The sequence below is a fragment of the Bufo bufo genome, chromosome 11 (assembly GCF_905171765.1).
Source record: "Bufo bufo chromosome 11, aBufBuf1.1, whole genome shotgun sequence".
Lineage (NCBI taxonomy): Eukaryota > Metazoa > Chordata > Amphibia > Anura > Bufonidae > Bufo > Bufo bufo.
This window is the reverse complement of record NC_053399.1, coordinates 31479007-31499594: the sequence shown is the minus strand read 5'-3', so window position 1 is coordinate 31499594 and position 20588 is coordinate 31479007.

The window sequence follows — 20588 nt, the reverse complement described above, 5'->3', positions numbered from 1 at the left end:
CTCAACCCAGACAACCTAGGTCCACAAAATTCTCATCTGACATGTATCCGGCTTGAAGCTCCTGGATCTTAATGCAAAACTGTAATTTGCTACCTGAGCAATCCCATGCACCTGGATCCCTCATATGGGGCAGTGGGACCTTTTGAGCCCCTCTGGATCCAGGGCTGGGTGTCACTTAAAGTGCATCTGTCAGCAGATTTGTACCTATGACACTGGCTGACCTGTTACATGTGCGCTTGGCAGCTGAAGGCATCTGTGTTGGTCCCATGTTGCCGTAATGCTGAGAAAAATGATGTTTTAATATATGCAAATGAGCTTCTAGGAGCAACGGGGGCGTTGCCATTACACCTAGAGGCTCTGCTCTCCCTGCAGCATGTCGGGGATATAAAGCAAATGCTTTATATTTTAAAAAAACTAATGGATCAAAAGAAAAATTATGCAAATAATATTGATCCGCGAGGTGGACATATATAAACACCTCCAAAGAGTTTGATTAAGAAACTAATTATTTTGTGCAATCAGTAAGAATAGGGTACAAGCGTCTATGAAAAAATATAAATGATTTATTATACAATAATTTAAAATACAATCAAAGATTAATCAATATAAAGCTAATAATACACAATGATATGCAGTACCCAAAATTCGCCATTAGATGGTGCCAACAGAACACAAATTTAAAGGGATTCTGTCATGAGCTTTTACCCCTATAACCTAAACATATGCTCATGTCCGGAGTAATAATAAGAATCCTAAGCTGGCATTATTAAACTTCACTGTGGCTCTATTTGCACAAAAAAATGGTTTTTATAACCTGTCAATCACTCACTTAAGGTGCCCAAAGGGAGGTCCGTTAATACAGGGTGCCCGGCCGCACCCCTCGCCGTCCGGTACCCAGCGGCGCCTTCCCTAGCTCTGCGCCGCCTCCGCAATCCTACCCGACCCTCTGCCAGATCCCGCGCCTGCGCACTAGGCTCAGCCTGATGCGCCACGGACTCCGGGCAGCAGCTTCTTTGAGCGAAGTGCGCATGCGCATCAGCCGGCGCATGCGCACTTCGCTCAACGAAGCCGCTGCCAGGAGTCCGCGGCGCATCAGGCTGAGCCTAGTGCGCAGGCGCGGGATCTGGCAGAGGGACGGGTAGGATTGTGGAGGCGGCACAGAGCTAGGGAAGGCGCCGCTGGGTACCGGACGGCGAGGGGTGCGGCCGGGCACCCTTTATTAACGGACCTCCCTTTGGGCACCCTTTATTAACGGACCTCCCTTTGGGCACCTTAAGTGAGTGATTGACAGGTTATAAAAACCATTTTTTTGTGCAAATAGAGCCACAGTGAAGTTTAATAATGCCAGCTTAGGATTCTTATTATTACTCCGGACATGAGCATATGTTTAGGTTATAGGGGTAAAAGCTCATGACAGAATCCCTTTAACCAACACAAGAATTTCATGCAATACTGCTTAAAATTATGAGAGATGTAAAATCATTTGATTATGCACAGAAATTCAATCAAGAAAATGACAGATACGAGCCCCTGCTCTGCTAAATATGTCCAATTTCGGGTATTAGGTAGTATTGCAATAAAAATAAATTATCAGCTTGATATCAAACTAGGGAATATAAAGATTCCCAACAGAGATCTCGTTATCAATATCAGATCTTGTATTCAGTGATATGCATTTTCACTAGGGCTGCACGATAAATCGAAAAAATAATCGAATCGCGATAATCGGCAAATGCGATATGGCGATTTGGCCGACCCAAAAATGCCGCGATTATATATGAAGGGGCCCCGCACACATAACTGGCTTTGTGTGTAAAGTATTTTACTAGTGTGTGAAACAATCTCTCTCCTATTGATAACAGGTCCAGCCTCTGTACTCACTGTCACGATGAATGCACTGCAGCGACGGGCGGGCCGGCCGGCCGGCGCGTGACTGACGTCACTTAGTAACGCTCCTGCTTCCTGAAGTGGGAGGAGCGTTACTAAGTGACGTCAGTCACACGCCGGCTGGCCCGCTCGCTGTAGTGCATTCATAGTGACAGTGAGTACAGAGGCTGGACCTGTTATCAATAGGAGAAAGATTGTTTTACACACTAGTAAAATACTTTACACACAAAGCCAGTTATGTGCACAGTTTAGGACACATGAGGGGACACATAGGGCCATGAGGGGGACCAGCATAAGATGCTATATGTCTTATGCTGGCCCCCCACATGGCCCTATGTGTCATAGCACACATCCCCTATAACAGCGTCCTCCACAGATCCCCCATAACAGCGTCCTCCTCAGATCCCACATAATAGCGTCCTCCACAGATCCCCCACATAACAGCGTCCTCCACAGATCCCCCACATAACAGCGTCCTCCACAGATCCCCCACATAACAGCGTCCTCCACAGATCCACCCCATAACAGCGTCCTCCACAGATCCACCCCATAACAGCATCCTCCACAGATCCACCCCATAACAGCGTCCTCCACAGATCCACCCCATAACAGCGTCCTCCACAGATCCACCCCATAACAGCGTCCTCCACAGATCCACCCCATAACAGCGTCCTCCACAGATCCACCCCATAACAGCGTCCTCCACAGATCCACCCCATAACAGCGTCCTCCACAGATCCACCCCATAACAGCGTCCTCCACAGATCCACCCCATAACAGCGTCCTCCACAGATCCACCCCATAACAGCGTCCTCCACAGATCCACCCCATAACAGCGTCCTCCACAGATCCACCCCATAACAGCGTCCTCCATAGATCCACCCCATAACAGCGTCCTCCATAGATCCACCCCATAACAGCGTCCTCCACAGATCCACCCCATAACAGCGTCCTCCACAGATCCCCCACAACACAGCGTCATCCACAGATCCCCCACAACAGTGCCATCTACAGATCCCCCACAACAGTGCCATCCACAGATCCCCCACAACACAGCGTCATCCACAGATCCCCCACAACAGTGCCATCCACAGATCCCCCACAACAGTGCCATCCACAGATCCCCTCCATAACAGTGCCATCCACAGATCCCCCACAACAGTGCATCATCCACAGATCTCCCATAACAGTGCATCATCCACAGATCTCCCATAACAGTGCCATCCACAGATCCCCCATAACAGTGCCATCCACAGATCCCCTATAACTATGTCATACCCAGCCGCGTCAGCGGCTCATATGGGAAAATCCAAGCAAATAGACCTCTAGCACAATTCCCTTAAAATATCGCATCGCATATCGTTATCGCAATTTTTAGGGCCCTAATCGCAATCGCACAAAATTCTCATATCGTGCAGCCCTAATTTTCACTGAATGCCACCAACATTGTGTAATGACCGACAACACGCACAGGGAGGAAAACAGGGAAAGCCCTGCCCAAGGGAGAGGGAAAGGTGGTGACCCCTAACTCACCTTGCGGCTGGCACCTGACTGCCCTGACGTCCCTAGACGGGTTCCTCACCCGTGCGGCGATCGCGTGCCTAAACCCTGGCTTTCCCTAATATGAGCCCTGGATAGTGAACGGGCGGGTGGGATCGCTAGTCCGCACCACTATCACTAAGAGGGAAACACCAGGGAGAGGACAGACAAAACAGACAAACACATACACCCAGGTGGGCGATCACAATGGTCTAACAGGGATCTGGAGGGTAGCGTACTGGACCAACTACCAGCGAACGCAGCAACACAGCTCCAGAAGGTCAGAATAGATGTCCAGGCAGGAAGCTCTATCTCTGGCAACCAGAGAAGTGTGAGAGAGAAATATAAGGAGGTCTGGGAGTGCTGGACAAGGAACAGCTGAGGAGAAGGAGCTACGGATCCCTGAGTGAGCCAAAAGGGTTTGCTAAGCAAACCCAGAAAGCTACCAAAAGAAAAACAGCCCTATCTTAAATAGAGCGTGCAGCCAACCGCTGCGACTTCCTGACCCCAGGTATAACGGAGTCAGGCGTGGTCCTCGACACCCTCGTGACAGTACCCCCCTCTCTACGAGGGGCCTCCGGACACTCAGGACCAGGTCTCCCAGGATGAGAGGCATGAAAAACCCAAACTAACCTGTCGGCGTTTACCTCAGACGCAGGAACCCACATTCTTTCCTCGGGACCGTAACCTCTCCAATGCACCAGATATTGAAGAGAGCGGCGGACCCGACGAGAATTAACAATTTTGGATATCTGAAATTCTAGGTTACCATCCACGACAACAGGAGGATGGTTCTAGAGGTGGAACATATTTTTTGAGTAACGACTTATGAAAAACATTATGAATTTTAAAAGTCTGAGGTAACTCCAGGCGAAAAGCCACGGGGTTGATGATGGCTACAATTTTGTAAGGGCCAATAAACCTAGGACCCAGTTTCCAAGAGGGAACCTTCAATTTAATATTCCTAGTAGACAACCACACATAGTCATTCACTCCTAGGTCCGGACCTGGCGACCGTCTCTTATCAGCCATGCATTTGTATTTACCTCCCATATTTTTCAAGTTAGCTTGCACCTTCTGCCATACCGATGAAAGAGATGACGAAAACCGTTCCTCTTCGGGAACCCCAGAAGACCCCCCCTCTTTGAAAGTACAGAATTGGGGATGAAAACCATATGCACCAAGAAATGGTGACTTGCCAGTGGATTCCTGACGACGATTATTTATGGCAAACTCAGCTAACGGTAAATATGATGACCACAACTCTTGGTTTTCAGACACAAAACATCTTAGATATGTCTCAAGGTTTTGGTTGGTACGCTCAGTCTGTCCATTCGACTGAGGATGGAAAGCAGAGGAAAAGGACAAGTGTACCCCCAAACGAGAACAAAAAGCTTTCCAAAATTTAGAAATAAACTGGGTACCCCGATCTGAAACAACATCGGAGGGGACCCCGTGAAGCTTCACGATTTCACTGACGAATACCTGAGCAAGAGTCTTAGCATTAGGTAGTGCGGGTAACGCAATGAAGTGTACCATTTTGCTAAACCTGTCTACTACTACCAAAATAACTGTTTTACCCGCAGACAAAGGTAAGTCAGTGATAAAATCCATTGACAGATGTGTCCACGGTCTATTGGGAATGACGAGTGGTAATAGAGACCCTGCAGGACGTGTATGTGAAACTTTTGCGCGCGCACAGGTAGAACAAGAAGACACAAAATCCAATACATCCTGACGCAACCTTGGCCACCAAAAACGACGAGACAATAGTTCCAAGGTTGCTTTACTACCCGGGTGCCCAGCAAGTGCCGAATTATGATGTTCCTTTAATAATTCGAAACGTAAGTTCAACGGTACAAACAATTTCTCTGAGGAGCAAGAGACCGGGGCGTCCCCCTGGGCCTCTAACACCTTCCCCTCCAAAACAGAGTGTACCGCAGAAACAACCACTCCTCTTTGAAGAATGGGTACCGGATCACTCACATTACCCCCTCCAGGGAAACAACAAGATAGTGCATGAGCCTTGGTGTTCTTTGCCCCAGGACGATAGGTAATCACAAAGTTAAACCTGGTAAAAAATAGCGACCACCTAGCCTGTCTAGGGGTGAGACGCTTAGCTGATTCGAGGTACAGAAGATTTTTGTGGTCCGTAATTACAGTGACGGGGTGGACTGCCCCCTCTAAGAAATGACGCCACTCCTCAAACGCAAGTTTAATAGCTAATAGTTCCCTATTGCCAATATCGTAGTTCTTTTCTGCTGCAGATAGTTTTTTAGAAAAGAAAGCACAAGGACGCCATTTGCCAGGAGACGGACCCTGAGACAGCACCGCCCCCACTCCCACCTCTGACGCATCGACTTCAACAATAAAAGGCTGAGAGACATCAGGTTGGACTAGTACAGGTGCTGAGGTAAACCTCTCTTTTAGAGAGGAAAAAGCAACTTTAGCGGCGTCAGACCATTTAGAAAAATCAGTCCCCTTCCTAGTCATGTCAGTAAGCGGTTTTACAATAAGTGAATAATTTTTAATGAATTTCCTATAGAAATTCGCGAAGCCCAAGAACCGTTGTAGTGCTTTGAGGTTCTCAGGAAGATCCCAATCTAAAATTGCCTGGACCTTCCTAGGATCCATACGGAAACCTGACGCAGATAAAAAATAACCCAGGAATTGTATCTCCTGAACGGCGAAGACACATTTTTCAATTTTAGCATATAATTTATTCGTCCGTAGGACCTGCAGTACTTGTCTGACATGCACCTCATGTGTTTTCAGATCGGACGAATAAATTAAAATATCATCTAGGTATATTACCACAAACCTGCCGATTAGATGACTAAAAATGTCATTAACGAAATGTTGAAAGACGGCAGGAGCATTGGTCAGACCGAAAGGCATAACTAGATTTTCATAATGCCCCTCAGGGGTGTTAAACGCTGTCTTCCACTCATCCCCCTCCTTAATACGAATCAGATTGTAGGCACCCCTAAGATCAAGTTTGGAGAACCACCTAGCACCCGCAATCTGATTAAACAGGTCAGGAATGAGAGGAAGAGGGTATGGGTCTCGGATGGTTATCTGATTTAATTCGCGAAAATCTAAGCAAGGACGCAGGCCCCCATCTTTCTTTTTAACGAAGAAAAACCCTGCAGCCACGGGTGAAGAAGAGGGTCTGATGTGTCCCTTAGCCAAGCTCTCGGAGATATAATCTTTCATGGCTTGTCTCTCTGGACCCGAAAGATTATATAACCTGGTCTTGGGTAATTTTGCGCCGGGAATAAGGTTAACCGGGCAATCATAAGGACGATGAGGTGGTAACTTCTGACAACCCTTTTCAGAAAAAACATCCTCAAAGTCCGAAATAAATGTAGGTAGGGTAGTTATGGAGGCGACTAAGCAATTGCTATTTAAGCAATTTTCTCTGCACTGCTCACTCCACTCCAATATCTCCCTGGCCTGCCAATCCACCACTGGATTGTGCGCTACCAACCAGGGAAGACCCAGCACTACCGGAGTGGGAAGCCCCTCCAGAACATAACCTGAAAGCATCTCGTTATGGTGGTCCCCTACCCGAAGGTGTAAATTATGAACCATGTGCGTGAGGTTTCTCTGAGACAGGGGAGCAGAATCAATAGCGAATATGGGAATGGGTCTCTGTAAAGTACAGAGAGACAAACCCAAAGTGCGGGCAAAATGGGCATCTATCAAATTTACCCCTGCTCCACTGTCTAGAAAGAAAGAAATAGTCTCCGTCTTATCACCAAAAATAATAACCGCTGGCAACACAAATTGCGATGTACGTATGGAGGAAACGTATACCCCCCGGCTGACATCCTCCACACAGCCTGGGGTTAGTAGTTTTTCCGACGGTCTTTTGTTTCTGAGGAAAGAAGGACAGACATTAATGAAATGACCCCTCTCCCCACAAAAAAAACAAACCCCACGCCTACGGCGAGCCTCAGGAGGACGGACCTGACGAGTAGTTCCTCCTAGCTGCATAGGCTCGTCTAAGTCCGTACAGACTAACTGCTGCTTGGGAGGGGTTACCAATTGCTCCGGTTTTTTCAACCTGACCCTAAGGCGTCTATCTATTCGGATAGAAAGGGACATAACCGCATCAAGGGAAAAGGGGGTCTCATATAATGCAAGTGCATCCTTAACCCTTTCGGATAACCCAGAGCAGAACTGACTCCTGAGAGCCGGGTCGTTCCATTGGGTATCCGTAGCCCACCTACGGAATTCAGAGCAATACTCCTCTACCGGCCGCTCTCCTTGTAAGAGTCTCCGTAATCTTGATTCAGCCAGGGCGACTCGGTCAGGGTCATCATATATGAGACCCAAGGCCCCAAAAAACTCATCCACTGACCGAAGAGCCTGGGAATCAGTAGGTAAAGAGAACGCCCAGGACTGCGGATCCCCCTGCAGCAGGGAAATAACAACCCCCACCCGCTGATCTTCATTACCAGAGGAGTAAGGGCGCAGTTTAAAATATAACTTACAGGCCTCACGGAATGTCAAAAACTTGTCCCTTCCCCCAGAAAATCTGTCAGGGAGAGGGACCTTGGGTTCCGCAACAACCTGGTTACCAGTAGCAACCGCTGGGCTTGCAGTCAGTTGTAATTGCTGCTGTTGCTGGAGGACCGACGCCTTCAATCCTACCACCTCCAAAGACAGGCCATGAAATTGTTTGGACAGAGCAGCAATTTGATCCATACTGGATTCTAAGTAGGTAAAAAAAAAAAAAATTTTTTTTTTTTTTTACCTACACAAAATAATGGCCAGAGATAATGTAATGACCGACGACACGCACAGGGAGGAAAACAGGGAAAGCCCTGCCCAAGGGAGAGGGAAAGGTGGTGACCCCTAACTCACCTTGCGGCTGGCACCTGACTGCCCTGACGTCCCTAGACGGGTTCCTCACCCGTGCGGCGATCGCGTGCCTAAACCCTGGCTTTCCCTAATATGAGCCCTGGATAGTGAACAGGCCGGTGGGATCGCTAGTCCACACCACTATCACTAAGAGGGAAACACCAGGGAGAGGACAGACAAAACATACAAACACATACACCCAGGTGGGCGACCACAATAAACCAAAAAGGTCCAACAGGGATCTGGAGGGTAGCGTACTGGACCAACTACCAGCGAACGCAGCAACACAGCTCCAGAAGGTCAGAATAGATGTCCAGGCAGGAAGCTCTATCTCTGGCAACCAGAGAAGTGTGAGAGAGAAATATAAGGAGGTCTGGGAGTGCTGGACAAGGAACAGCTGAGGAGAAGGAGCTACGGATCCCTGAGTGAGCCAAAAGGGTTTGCTAAGCAAACCCAGAAAGCTACCAAAAGAAAAACAGCCCTATCTTAAATAGAGCGTGCAGCCAACCGCTGCGACTTCCTGACCCCGGGTATAACGGAGTCAGGCGTGGTCCTCGACACCCTCGTGACACATTAATGTAGTACTAACACTATACGTCCGCAATGAGCGGGGGTTGGCTAAGTATGAAGCCAATTAATTTATATCAATACTACATAAAACAAAAATTTAGGACTTGAACAGCCGGGTGTGAGGAACGCTCCGTGGCGCACTGCCCAAATAACTAGGAGCCGCCGTGCTTCAAGTAGCGTTTAACCCCGCAAACGTGCCCTTTGAGTCCCCAGGGACTTTATGGAGAAATTTCTCCAGAGAGGTTGCTCCCGAGTACCTGTGTCTCCGCTCCCGCAGCAGAAAGACAGTCAGCGGCAGCAAAGCAAGATGGCGGCGGACAAGTCCCACAGACTGACGAGGTCAGCTTCCCAGCCTCCCCAGCGCAGCATTGAGCCCAATAAGGCTACGGTGGATGACAGGGAGATATTATCCAGCCCAGGGCAGGACTTACCTTCCTCTTGTAAGGAGATGGCAATTGCGGTGGCACAATTACTGGCACCGGATATAAATCCACATTAGAAGCCACGGTCTCCACAACGCTGCTGCAATTACAGCAAGAGGTGTCCCAACACACCGTCCAGATTGTCGATCTGAAGCAAAGAATCCTTCTGGTGGAGGAAGAGCTAGAAAAGGCTCAAACACAAAACAAAGAAACGCTCCGCAGTAATCAGGCCTTAAAGGAGAAGATAGACGATTTAGAAAACCGCTCCAGAAGAAGTAATTTACGAATAGTGTGCCATAGAGATACCTCAAGCCCTGGGTCTCCAGGGTTCATGTACGGTGGAAAGAGCTCACAGACTGGGCCCTCAAAGACCCCAGGGTCAAGAGCTGGGTAAAACTAGACCCAGAAATACTATTGTGAAGTACTTAAACTACGCAGCGAAAGAATCGATCCTTAACAAATATCGGCGCAATCCAGATCAGCTAATTGTACGGGGCAACAAGTTATTGCTGTTTGGTGATTATTCAGCGGAAGTGGCGAGACGCAGAAGAGCTTTCTCCGACGTTTGTTCCACTTTAGTGAAGAAAAAGATCAAGTTTACACTACAATACCCAGCAATGCTGAGGGTGTTCCGAGCGGATGGATCTATATCAACCTTCCTTACCCCGAAAGAGGCTCAAGAAGGATTAGGAGAAGAAGACGACATCCTCGCCTCTCAAACCAGTCCGTCACAGAGGAGCATGTTTTCTGGTAGAGGAAGAAGGGAGAGCAGGCAGTCCAGTCGTGGATCTCCAAGGAGAACCAGCTGGCTCAACTATCTCAAAGCCAAGACTCAGTGTCGAGATGACAACGCGGCTTTCGCTGAGGGGACATGTGAGAATAATGTGCTATATATGGTCTACAGATGGCTCACTGTGGACCACCACGACTAGTGCTCAGGTTGAAAGAAACACCCATTGTTCTTGATTATATATAGTTAGGAAATTGAACCGGCACTCAGAACATTTCGAGGATATGTGGAAACATACAAATTTATTATATAGTAAAACCGCAATATACCTAGGTATAATACATCTAATTCAATAAAAGATATACATAAATAATAAAATTTAATTAAAATGACTAATTCATCAATTGATCTCCCTGTATAAGTGGAATTCTACTTTGGTTCTCTATGTATAGAGACATGTTTGCATAGGCAGAAATCCCGATGGCAGGTGCCATGTAATCAGTCCATATATGTAGGGTTTCTGATCTTGGTATAAAGGGACACAACGGTTACCCACTGAGGAAGAGATAAGTTATCTCGAAACGCGTCTGGTCGGAATACCTGTGCGTTAATCAACTATATAATATACATGGCCATGTACTAAACTTGACCGTCAAGGAATACAATATCGCTTTACCTACGAAGCTAACAGACGGACCAAGTCTCACGAGAATTGGGACGAGATCCCGAAAGACGCTGTAAATCGAAACCAACACTGTTGGAGCGTGGTGGAGCTGTAGGACGCCACTGAAAGAACCTCTACACGCAAAAAGGTTTTTGATCAGCGCAACGTATCGTGAGTACTAAAACACCAAATGTGAACATTGCATTTTCTATAAACGGGTGAACCTTATTGACTCTGAAAGTTGGGACTACGTAGGAATTGTGTCCCTTTATACCAAGATCAGAAGCCCTACATATATGGACTGATTACATGGCACCTGCCATCGGGATTTCTGCCTATGCAAACATGTCTCTATACATAGAGAACCAAAGTAGAATTCCACTTATACAGTGAGATCAATTGATGAATTTGTCATTTTAATTTTATTTTATTATTTATGTATATCTTTTATTGAATTAGATGTATTATACCTAGGTATATTGTGGTTTTACTATATAATAAATTTAGATGTTTCCACATATCCTCCAAATGTTCTGAGTGTCGGTTCAATTTCCTAACGTGTGAGATTCATGTTGAGTTCCCCAGGAATGTTGTTGGGGATGTCTGTATCTATATAGTTAGAACTGGGAGAGGAAGAGACGCTGTTCGTGTTTTCTGGGAAACCGCTATATGTAGTGATTATGTCAATTCTGCAAAGAGTAATTTTTCAAAAGGGCAAGTGGATGAGAGTGATGAGGGATCCGGAAATGTGTCAATGTGAGTTAGCTAGTAGCAACGGCTATGCGTTACTATGTGCGAAAAAAGAGAAGTCAAGATGTTGGTTGTTAACGTTGCCTTACGGGGAAGGGGCTTGTTTGTTTACGGGAAGGGCTAGGGAGGGGGGAAAGGTGATTCTGACATTGAGGAGAGCTTTAGGTTCTGTGATTCGGGCTGGGACGTACTTAGTATGGGGTAAATTTACAAATCCGGGCCTGTCTTGCCTGGGTGTGCCTCCTGCAGTTACCCTTTTATTCCTAAAATCATGCATGTAGTGACCTGGAATGTGAAGGGACTGAGATCCCAATCTAAACGCACCACTATTCTAAGGCACCTTAAAAAATGGAGACACATCTAGAGGAAACCAATTTCTGTAGACTTCGAAAATTATGAGTGGGTCAGGTAGTAGGTTCCCCATCATTGGGGAGAAAGGCAGGGGTTATTATCCTTTTGCACGAACGCTTACAATATACTGTAACAACCGTCACATCAGTCGAGGAGGGTAGACTACTGAAACTGGTGTTAGAATCACCAGCAGGGCCTATCACAATTTATAATGTGTATGCTCCAAACTCCTCCCAGCAAAAGTTCTACAAGGCATTGGAAGTTAATATCCTGCAAGAGGGCAGAGGCCAGCTGGTGGTAGCTGGGGATTTTAATAGAGTCCATGACAAGGTAGAAGACAGATGTCAGAGTAATACACAAAAGGGACCCAAGTCTAAGGGTGTATGCACTCTCTCTCCATTACTTCAGGGCACAGGATTGGTGGATGTGTGGAGACACCATCACCCAATTGAGAGAGAGTTTACGCATTTTTCCCATTCTCAGATGTCCTGGTCAAGATTAGATTATTTTCTAGCCTCTCCAAACATTCTGCTTAAAACGAAAACTGTGAGGATATCCGATATGATCATATCGGATCATGCCCCGGTAATAATGCACATAATGGATGATGTACCCCATGGGTCAGACTTTCTATGGAGACTCCCCCAACACCTTCTATCTGACGAGGATTTTGCTGACAGACTTAGGGTTTGGTGGTGGGAATTCTCTCAGCATAACAAAGAGCATACTTCAAACTACACCCTCTTTTGGGACACGGCAAAAGCTGTTTTAAGGGGTCGTATAATGGCTTACACTATAAGCGGAAAAATTTTAGGAAGCCACTATGCGGCTCAGAGAAACATACACAACCTTTCTGAACCACCCAACGGAGGCCTATAAAATACTGTGGGTAACCGCTAAACACACTTTTGACTATAACTTAGAACAGGCAACCAAATGATATGGGGACCGCAAGAGGGCAGATTTATTCCGACATGGTAATATGGCAGGAAAGTTATTATCTAATCTTACTAAACCGTACATTAAACAATCCCATTATCACCCCCTGAAAGATGAGCCTTCACACCAAACCAGAGGAAATTGTGGGAGTATTGGGTGAATATTTTCAATCCCTTTACACCCAGGATCCCTTTGTTAGGGAAAGGGCCATAGACCTTTTGAATAAAAATAAACTTGCCCTCAGTGTCGGAGGAGGTTTGTGCCGCTATGAATAGAGAGATTACGGAAGATGAACTAAAAACGACTATAAAATCTCTTTTTAAATGGTAAGGCTCCGGGACCCGACGGCTTCCCGGCAGAATTTTATAAAGTATTGTCGGGGGAATTAGTCCCCATTCTCACCCCTTAATACAATTCTATCATGAAAGGTGGTAGTTTGCCATTATCAGGCCAGATGGCTTATATAAAGATGCTTCCCAAACCTGATAAAGACCTGACAATAAAGATTGGGCGCTCCTCGAAAGCACTATACTCCCTGAACTATCCTCCCTTGATTCAAAAGATAATACAGGACTTGATTAAATGGAAAGATCTTCCACTCTCATTAAGTGGAAGAGCTCACCTGGTTAAAATGTCATGTTTCTCTGAGCTCCTATATCCCTTACAGACAATCCCTCTACTATTGCAACACAACGATGTCAGAAAACTCCAATCGGCATTTACTGCCTTTCTGTGGAAGCACAAAAGACCACGTATAGCTTATGAGAAACTTACTATGTTAAAATGGGAAGGTGGCCTCCAGCTGCCAAATGTCAGGCACTATATTTTGGCTGCTTTGTTTTGGCACGTCAGGGACTGGATATGGGGCACCTCCTTTTTCTCAGCTACTTCCCTGGAACAAGAATTGGCCTATCCGTTGCATCTGGTGGCGTTACTGCACACGAAATTACGTGACATTCCATCTCAGATCAAACAAAACGTAGTCCTGAGAGATACGATTATGTCATGGAAAGCCATTAGGAAGATTTATAGGCTTCCATTCTATGTGTCACCGCAGATGCCACTGTGGTCTTTGCCTTCTTTCCCCCAGGGAAGGGAAAACAAGATGTTTCATGTTTGGAGTGATAGAGGTATACATAAGTTACACCATATGTTGGACACCACCGGTCAGGCCCTGATTCCCTGGGAAGAATTCAAATCTAAACACCAACTGCCAGCTCCGCATTTCCTCCCTTACCAACAGATAAAATCTTACTGTAGATTGCAGTCGGAGAAGTTGGGTGAAGCTGACAGAATGTTATGGTTCGACACGCTTTTAGGCAAGGAGGCATCCATGCTCTTTCTGTCAGCAATATATTACAAAATCCACAGTACACAAATGTTGGGTCTGGTAGATAGAGCCTTCCATAACTGGGAAAGGGAGCTGGAGGATCAAAGCGTATCCAAAAAGATGAGGGAGGGTTTTGAATTTATCAGGAAAGCAATCCTAAATGAACAATGGAGAGAAACACAACTGCGAATACTGCATAGGGATACTTATACATTCGACTTGTCTTACAGAGAGGCCCGAGCCCATTACCTGAGACACTGTCCTAAATGTGCTTTGCCGAAAGCGGGACTTTTGCACAGTTTATTGACTTGCCCAAAACGGCAACCACTATGGTCCCGAACTGTTGATTATATTCGGAGGGTGTGGGAGATAGAGGTGAAGTCTAACCCTCAACAGTGTATTTTCCAGTACATCCCGAGAGATCAATCTGGTGAGCAAGGCCCGGGGGTAGCAAAGGGAAGTATACACATTTTACTCATGTCTGTTAAAAAATCAATCTTGAAAAGATGGCTGCAACCGGAGGCGCCAGAATGGGAAGAGGTCATGGGTACGATGAAGCATATGCTTTATATGGAAAGATTGGAGATAGAAAGACATAAGGAAAAGACAGTAGGCAGGTTCATGAAAAAATTTATTTCAGACGCTCTATCAGACAAAGAAATACAGGAACTATTGTCCCCTTTCAAACAAACAAAATGGTACCTTGTTTCCCAATTAAGAGGCAACTTGGGAAGGTTAGCAATTTGAAAGAATGTTTGGATAGGTTAATAGGGATTATTTTTGGAACCTTATTGGCACGTCTTCACAGTGCAATCCTTGAATTATAATACGGGTTGTCAAAATTACCTTTGGGACAAGGGAGTTTGGGGATAATGGGGGGAGGGGTTGGGGTAAAATAAAAATGGATGTTTTGCTGGGTTTTGACATCATTTGTACTGACATGCCACATATGTTATATCAGGTTATACATGTTGTGAAATGCCAATGGCTTTTATTTTGTATAGTCTTGATAAATAAACAGAAATTTAAAAAAAGAAAAAAAAAAAAGATATATATACTGCACATTACCCAAGGGTCAAGTGATGTGCAGAGTTTAAGGGAAGTCAGCTCTCGAGAGTTTTTCTCATAATCCAAATCCTTCTCCAGGGATCTCCCTTTCTTTCTTTGTTTTTCCCTCTTTTTTCTCCCCCTTTTCACCACTCGTATGTGGTTTCTTAACCAAAAACTTATCAGATGAACAGACCTTCCTAGTTTGGAAATTTCCAATCATTGTCGGATAGGCATGTACATTGATAAGGAATGTGACGTCATAACACTACCCAGAATGCTCAATTGCTACTGGTGTAGTGTTACCTACTCATACCTAGGTGGCACTGTTGTATAAGTCATAAGCATCATGCCCTAAAGAGTTAACTATGCAAGTCTGACTTCATCTTCACTACACACACCTGACATCTGGAAGTTTAAATCAAAGCTAACAGATAAATTTTGACACTTCTTACCAATTAGGGACAGACTTTTAGACGCCGTTTGAATGTTTCTCACATTGTTAAATTATGGGAACGGTAATAATATGATTGAGCCTTGTTTTCTCACAGAGATATCCGTGCCTCCTTTGCTACACCAACGGTTAATTGTTAGTAAAATACCACATCTTTACAGATACTCATTAACAAAGTCCATACTTAAACTATTTTGATCATGTTCTAGGAATATATGCGTTCCTAAAATATATACGATAGCAGATATATAAATGTTCTTACATAGACGTAACAATATAACACAATACATATGTCTTACTGATTTTCTTATACAAAACTAAGGTTGATTATAAGTGTACATAGATATTACAGACTTTCTGCTTCATTAGCAGATACCAAACTGTAGATGTAATTCGCACCAGCTGCGTCCAGGGAATCCTTATCTCAGCTGAGGGACAAGCTTTGATACATGAATATACACTGACCTAAAGAATTATTAGGAACACCTGTTCTATTTCTCATTAATGCAATTATCTAGTCAACCAATCACATGGCAGTTGCTTCAATGCATTTAGGGGGGTGGTCCTGGTCAAGACAATCTCCTGAACTCCAAACTGAATGTCAGAATGGGAAAGAAAGGTGATTTAAGCAATTTTGAGCATGGCATGGTTGTTGGTGCCAGACGGGCCGGTCTGAGTATTTCACAATCTGCTCAGTTACTGGGATTTTCACGCACAACCATTTCTAGGGTTTACAAAGAATGGTGTGAAAAAAGAAAAACATCCAGTATGCGGCAGTCCTGTGGGCAAAAGTGCCTTGTGGATGCTAGAGGTCAGAGGAGAATGGGCCGACTGATTCAAGCTAAAAGAGGAGCAACGTTGACTGAAATAACCACTCGTTACAACCGAGGTATGCAGCAAAGCATTTGTGAAGCCACAACACGCACAACCTTGAGGCGGATGGGCTACAACAGCAGAAGACCCCAACGGGTACCACTCAACTCATTGAAATGCCGACAGGGCTGGCCGGAGGAGGAGATCCCGGCTGGCCCTGTCAATCAACACGACGAGGGGGCGGTTTTCTGCAGCAGCTACCAGCAAGTAGCCGCCCTACTTGCTGGTAGAGACCTAATTTACATATTATAAAAGTTCGTTTTTGGAAGAAACTGCTGAATCAAAGTAAGTAACACCATTATATTTTCATAGATATAACTAATTTAACTAGCCCAAAAAAAAAAAATCACTTTAGTGGGGTGACAGAAGCCCTTTAAGGGATCCTTATATAGTGGGTGTCATACTGTATGTGTGGGGCACCAAGGGATCATCCTGCTGTGAGGGGGGAAACACAGAGGATCGGGAAGAGGTAGCGGCATGTGCCTCAATGAGCCCCGCACACTGCTGACACCCCCCTTACATTTTCAGACTCGGACCCTCAGATGGGTCGACCTTTACATGAAGTACTCAAGTTCCCCTCCTCTATAACATAGTGAAGGAAGCGCTCCTACAGCAGGGGGTCAGCAACCTCCAGCAGCAATGAAACTACAACTTCCAGCATGCACACTTGCTCAACGGTTCTTGAAACTCCAATAGAAGTAAAAAAGGGAGCACTCTGGGAGTTGTAGTTTTACAGCAGCTGGTGCTAAAGGTTGCTGAGCCCTGTCCTACAGTCTCTGGGAAAGCTGGGTGACATCTAGTATGGCCACTAACCCCCTCTGCCGGGCGGCTGGAAGAGGCTGCCCCGCACCCGTCCCTCCCGCACCGGCAGCTGAGTCACCCCATCCCCGATGAAGCCCCTCTCCTGGGCGGCAGTAGCTAGGAGAGCCCCGGGTGGGTCGTGGGCCTGGTGCAGGGAGAAACGGAGCTGGAGCGGGCTCTGCACGTCCTTCTTCAGCAGCCTCCTGAGGGGAGTCTCGGACTCCAGGGACCACAGGGGCCCCTCCGACTCCACTCCGGTGTAGCTGCCACCCTCCAGGGCCGGGCTCCGGCTGAAGTCCAGCTCCCCGCCGCTGTCCGCTCGGTACAGGCCCACGGAGGTGAACAGGTGGCCGCCTTAGTCGGTTAGAGGGGTGCGAAGGCTGACGTCCTGCCCGGGGCTCAGACCGCGGACCCGGAGGGGGTCGTCAAAGAGGCAGCGGCCCGGGGAGACGAGCAGGGACACGGTGGACATGGCGCGGCTGGCACCCGGCACTAGGGGCAAAGTGCTGTGGAGCAGGGAGAGCATGGTGCGGACTGTGCGGGAGGTATGGCAGGAAGAGGGCATCACAGGATACGGAGAGGGGTATGTAGAGTGCCACCCATAAGAGAGTGCCCACATCAGTACTAGCCAGTGCCACCATAAGAGAGTGCTCAGACATCAGTACCAGTCAGAGTGCCACCATAAGAGAGTGCCCACACATCAGTACCAGTCAGAGTGCCACATAAAAAAGTGCCCACACATCAGTACCAGTCAGAGTGCCACCATAAGAGAGTGCCCACACATCAGTACCAGTCAGAATGCCACCATAAGAGAGCTCACACATCAGTACCAGTCAAAGTGCCACCATAAGAGAGTGCCCACACATCAGTACCAGTCGAAGTATTCCAGACGAAGCTCCTTCATGTCTTTAGGTAGATCTTCATAGTTATAGTAAGCTAATGCCAGCGTGGCAAAGCCTCTATTAGCCAGCAGGCTCGCCTTGTAATCCAGGAGGCCTCCACCCGTCCCCTGAACTTCAATGACTCCTGGAAACGGACCTGTAAATATAAACGACACTGGTAACCACCAAGGTCCACGTGTCTCCACTGTTACCCACCATGATAAAATGGGCAAGTGATTAAAAATGTGACTTGTCATCACCAAGTGACCTCAATGATAAGGGGGCGACCCAACCCAGACAACCTAGGCCCACAAAATTCTCATCTGAAATGTATCCGGCTTGAAGCGCCTGGATCTCAATGCAAAACCTGTATTTGGTCCCTGAGCAATCCCATGAACCTGGATCCCTCTTATGGGGCAGTGGGACCTTTTGGGGCCCTCTTGATCCAGGGCTGGGTGTCACTTATAGTGCATCTGTCAGCAGATTTGTACCTATGACACTGGCTGACCTGTTCCATGTGCACTTGGCAGCTGAAGACATCTCTGTTGGTCCCATGTTCATATGTGCCCGCACTGCTGAAAAAAATTATGTTTTAATATATGCAAATGAGCCTCTAGGAGCAACGGGGGCGTTACCATTACACCTAGAGGCTCTTCTCACCCTGCAACGGCCACGCCCTCTGCACTTCGATTGATAGGACCAGGTGTGATCACATTTACACTGCCTGGCCCTGTCAATTAAGGGTACTTTCACACTAGCGTTTTTCTTTTCCGGCGTTGAGTTCCGTCCTAGGGGCTCAAATCCGGAAAAGAACTGATCAGTTTTATCCCCATGTATTCTGAATGGAGAGTAATCCGTTCAGGATGCATCAGGATGTTTCAGTTCAGTCTTTTTGACTGATCAGGCTTTTCAGAAAACCGTAGCATGTTGTATTTTTCCCTCCGGCCAAAAATCCGGAACACCTTGACTGAACGCCGGATCCGGCATTTTTCCCATTGACTTGCATTAATGCCGGATCCGGCGCCGTGTGTTCCGTCAAACCGGATCCGGGTTTTGCATGTTAAACCCGAAAAATGTGCAAAAAAAGTTAAAGTCAATAAATGGCGGATCCGTTTTTCTCAATGCATTTTTTCATTGTGATCAGAATCCTGATCAGGATTCAAATGTAATCAGTCTTCACACGTTTTTCCGGATCCGACGGGCAGTTCCGGCGACGGAATTGCCCGACGGATTCAAACAACGCTAGTGTGAAAGTAGCCTTAAAGTGAAGAGGGTGCAGCAGTTGCAGAGAGAGCAGAGCCTGTAGGTGTAACGGCAACTCCCCCGTTGCTCCTAGAAGCTCATTTGCATACATTAAAACATCATTGTTCTCAGCAATGCGACCACATATGAACATGGAACCAACACAGACGCCTTCAGCTGCCAAACGCACATGAAACAAATCAGCCAGTGTCATCTCTCCAACAGTCCAGATTTTTCACAGGAAGGCAAAAAGTCCTTCAGGACGGGGAAATGGTTGAGTACAATGGTGAATCAGGGAGCCGCCAGCATCCTGCTCTACCGTACTCTCTACCATCAGGACTTCAGCGCAGGCAGATGCCAGGTAGTGACACCATCGTGCCTGCTGCGCTGAACCACTGCGCAGACCTGCTCCACTCTCTTGGGGGCAGCGGGTATGCAAACTGGAGGTAATAACATGCATCATCCAGACAGGCACTAAAAGGGGTTGTGTAGGATTAGAAAAACATGTCTGTTATCTTCCTAAAACAGCACCACCCCTGTCCATAGGTTGTGTGTGGTATTGCAGCTCTGCCCCATCAATTCCAATGGGGCCGAGCTGCAATACTTGACACAACCCATGGACAAGCTTGTGGGGAAGGCAGCCGTAATTACACTGCGCAGCCGCTCTCCTCCAGGCCAAGGATCAGCATCCTCCCGCACTCCAGCTGTTCTGAAACTACAACTCCCAGAATCCTCCTTTTACTTCTATGGGAGTTATAAAAAACGGGCGAGTAAGTGTGCACGCTAGGAGTTGTAGTTTCACATCAGCTGGAGTGCCGGGGGTTGCCGACCCCTGATCTTGAGAAAATAGTGCTTGCACGGGCGCTGCAGCCTCTTCCACCAGCTGGAGGATCTGATTCTGATGACCTATCCTGAGGATAGCTTATCAATATCCTGATGCTGCACAATGCCTTTAAGGGGTCCTCATATAGCGGGTGTCATACTGTATCTGTGGGGCTCCAAGGGATCATCCTGCTGTGAGGGGGGAAACAGAGGATCGGCAAGAGGTAGCGGCATGTGCCTCAGAGAGCCCCGCACACTGCTGACGCCCCCCTTACATTTTCAGGCTCGGACCTTCAGATGGGTGGCCCTTTACATGAAGTACTCAAGTTCCCCTCCTCTATAACATAGTGAAGGAAGCGCTCCTACAGCAGGGGGTCAGCAACCTCCAGCAGCTATGAAACTACAACTCCCAGCATG